General features: G+C 51.6%; 3 non-coding genes across 3 annotated transcripts in view; all 3 read right to left on the reverse strand.

The window, feature by feature from the left end:
- LOC145847868 (large subunit ribosomal RNA) overlaps positions 1–860 on the reverse strand; it is a 3631-nt gene extending 2771 nt beyond the window's left edge. Inside the window, exon 1 of the ribosomal RNA XR_014371570.1 lies at positions 1–860. This exon is cut by the window's left edge and continues 2771 nt beyond it. This is a non-coding gene — a ribosomal RNA (large subunit ribosomal RNA).
- Positions 861–1082: 222 nt separating this feature from the next.
- LOC145847859 (5.8S ribosomal RNA) lies at positions 1083–1235 on the reverse strand. The gene has a single exon (XR_014371561.1). It is a non-coding gene; the product is annotated as a 5.8S ribosomal RNA (ribosomal RNA).
- Positions 1236–1416: 181 nt separating this feature from the next.
- LOC145847866 (small subunit ribosomal RNA) lies at positions 1417–3227 on the reverse strand. Its single transcript, XR_014371568.1, has one exon. It is a non-coding gene; the product is annotated as a small subunit ribosomal RNA (ribosomal RNA).
- Positions 3228–3592: the final 365 nt, after the last annotated feature.

Raw genomic sequence — 3592 nt, forward strand, 5'->3', positions numbered from 1 at the left:
TGCCCAACACCTCGCGCGCGTGTTAGACTCCTTGGTCCGTGTTTCAAGACGGGTCGGAGACGTGGCCAGCTTAAGCCGCAGACCCCTGGCGTCTGAGCGCTAACGCGAAGAAGGCCTTGTACAAACTCTAGAGACTGCGAGCAGTTTCCAAAGCCGTATTCCAGCGATCAACACGCAGCCTGTCCGAAGACCGACGCGGAATCTCTCCTCGGTCGCCGAGCCGAAGCTAATCGAACGCCTATAACACTCTTCCGAAGAAGAGCTACCTTGCGAACGACCAAAGTCAGCCCAGCAACCGGTCGCGGCCCTCGCCGAACGCTAGTGCAGCGCCGCGACGCCAGCGCAACCGTAAGAGTCTCCGAAGATCACTCAAACAGTAGGACAGCTCTCGCAGCGCCTGAAAACGTCCGGCGACTCGATGGGCGCCTCCGTTTGCCTCCAAGCGGTTTCACGTACTCTTTAACTCTCTCTTCAAAGTGCTTTTCAACTTTCCCTCACGGTACTTGTTCGCTATCGGTCTCGAGCCAGTATTTAGCCTTAGATGGAGTTTACCACCCGCTTAGGGCTGCATTTCCAAACAACCCGACTCCGGGAAAACCGCTAGGACGAATTACGACCGCCGCCAAGGGCCTAACACCCGCTCTGGGAAAAGGCCTCGATCAGAAGAACGTGGGCAGTCGTTGGTTCGCCGCATGCTGAATTCCATACGCTACATTTCCTCGCCCTCCAAAAAGGCTCGGATTTAGCGCTGGGCTTATCCCGCTTCACTCGCCGTTACTAGGGGAATCCTTGTTAGTTTCTTTTCCTCCGCTTAGTGATATGCTTAAGTTCAGCGGGTCGTCCCGCCCGATCTCAGGTCAAAAGTGATGTACTATAAAAGTACATGCGCTTTGTACGTCGGCCTTTTGAAGTCACTTAACTTATTCTCGAGCACCTACCGTCGTTGCTACCTCACCCGAGGCCAGCAGGCTGCTCACGCTTCAGCTGTGAAATCGCCAGACCAGCTGTCTTTGACGACACGCTCCTTAATACAGAAACGAGTCGCAGGCACTTTCAAACTAATGAAAGGATCGGTGTGTTAAAGACCCTGAGACGGACGTGGCCCCAGGATTACCCGAGGCCGCAATACGCGTTCAGAATATCGATGCTCAATGTGTCCTGCAATTCACATTACTTCTCGGAGCTAGCTCCGTCCTTCATCGACGCTCGAGCCGAGTGATCCACCGCTAAGAGATCTCTCGTGTTAATCAATCTCAATGCAACCAAAAATCGTGTTCAAAAAGAAGCGGCCGCGCCAGCACTTGCGTGCTGAATTATTACTCCCGCTGTCAGGAAGCAACGCGACCGAACTATAACAGTTACAGGGCTCGGTCCCTTCGAAGAAGAGACGTCGCTTGAAATCAAATTTCGATTCGTTAATGATCCTTCCGCAGGTTCACCTACGGAAACCTTGTTACGACTTTTACTTCCTCTAAATGATCAAGTTCGATCGTCTTTTCGAACACCGGCGAGTGCGTTGCCGCACGTACCAGGCTCAATCGGAGGACCTCACTAAACCATTCAATCGGTAGTAGCGACGGGCGGTGTGTACAAAGGGCAGGGACGTAATCAACGCAAGCTAATGACTCGCGCTTACTGGGAATTCCTCGTTCAAGGGAAACAATTGCAAGTCCCTATCCCTAGCACGACCGGGGTTCAACGGATTACCCGGACCTTTCGGCCTAGGGAACACACGATGATCCGGTCAGTGTAGCGCGCGTGCGGCCCCGAACATCTAAGGGCATCACAGACCTGTTATTGCTCAATCTCGTGTGGCTAAACGCCACTAGTCCCTCTAAGAAGTTGTCTCCGACCCAATGGGTCGAGCAGCTATTTAGCAAGTAAGAGTCTCGTTCGTTATCGGAATTAACCAGACAAATCGCTCCACCAACTAAGAACGGCCATGCACCACCACCCACAGAATCAAGAAAGAGCTCTCAATCTGTCAATCCTCGCTGTGTCCGGGCCGGGTGAGATTTTCCCGTGTTGAGTCAAATTAAGCCGCAGGCTCCACTCCTGGTGGTGCCCTTCCGTCAATTCCTTTAAGTTTCAGCTTTGCAACCATACTTCCCCCGGAACCCAAAGACTTTGGTTTCCCGGAAGCTGCCGGACAGTTCTTAAGTTCGACACTGCCCGATCGCTAGTCGGCATCGTTTAAGGTCAGAACTAGGACGGTATCTGATCGTCTTCGAACCTCTGACTTTCGCTCTTGATTAAAGAAAAACATTCTTGGCAAATGCTTTCGCAGTCGTTCGTCTTGCGCCGATCCAAGAATTTCACCTCTAACGGCCACAGTACGGATGCCCCCGTCCGTTCCTATTAATCATTACCTCGTGCTCCGAAAACCAACAAAATAGAACCGAGGTCCTATTCCATTATTCCATGCAACATTATACAAGCGTAAAGCCTGCTTTGAACACTCTAATTTTTTCAAGGTAAACTTGCCGGACCACCGCAACACTCAGTTAAGAGCACCGCGAAGGCACCGACCAACAAGAACAACGAGGCCAGTGCTAGCCTTTCGACCGACCAACCTCGCCGTCCCTATATCCAACTACGAGCTTTTCAACCGCAACAACTTAAATATACACTTTTGGAGCTGGAATTACCGCGGCTGCTGGCACCAGACTTGCCCTCCAATGGATACTCGTTAAAAAGTTTAAAGTGTACTCATTCCAATTGCAGGACCTCGTACGAGGTCTGCATTGTTATTTTTCGTCACTACCTCCCCGAGCCGGGAATGGGTAATTTGCGCGCCTGCTGCCTTCCTTGGATGTGGTAGCCGTTTCTCAGGCTCCCTCTCCGGAATCGAACCCTGATTCTCCGTCACCCGTTACAACCTCGGTAGGCCGATACCGTACCGACGATAGTTGATAGGGCAGTTGCTTTAATGAGATGTCGCCAGCACTAGGCCGTGCGATCCGCAAGCTTATCCAGAGTCACCATTGTAACGACCCGAAAGCCGGTTAGTTTTGGTCTGATAAATGCGCGCCTCACGTCAGTTCGGCGCTTTACGCATGTATTAGCTCTAGAATTGCCACAGTTATCCATGTAAAAGCGTACAATCAAATGAACCATAACTGATTTAATGAGCCATTCGCAGTTTCACTGTACGTGAGCTCGTACTTACACTTGCATGGCTTAATCTTTGAGACAAGCATATGACTACTGGCAGGATCAACCAGATAACTATCCGAGGGCGTTTAAACCCGTTGCTCGACTGAGCGTTTTTACTGTATAAATACAGACCTTTTCTATCACTCGGCTTAAAAGCCTTGCGAACGTTACTGAAAGTCGGCGCCGGCCTTTTGCTGTTTAAAGCGCCAGCCCGCGTCGACTGCAGCATGCAGCTATACAACTGACTGTTCTTTCTCCCGACCAACCGTTTGCCTTCTGCCGGTTAACTCGTCAGCAGCAACACGCCATCTGTCTGCTGCAGTTACCCGCCTCGAGCCGTGCCTGCCTGCGTCGGCTACTCGTCTCGACGACTTCGCAAAGCTATAAGCCTACCGCCGCTGGACGCTTGTAGTTTTTCATACGCTGCTCCAATGCG

This window comes from Thalia democratica, unplaced genomic scaffold, assembly GCF_965202585.1.
Source record: "Thalia democratica unplaced genomic scaffold, ktThaDemo2.hap1.1 HAP1_SCAFFOLD_1134, whole genome shotgun sequence".
Classification (NCBI taxonomy): domain Eukaryota; kingdom Metazoa; phylum Chordata; class Thaliacea; order Salpida; family Salpidae; genus Thalia; species Thalia democratica.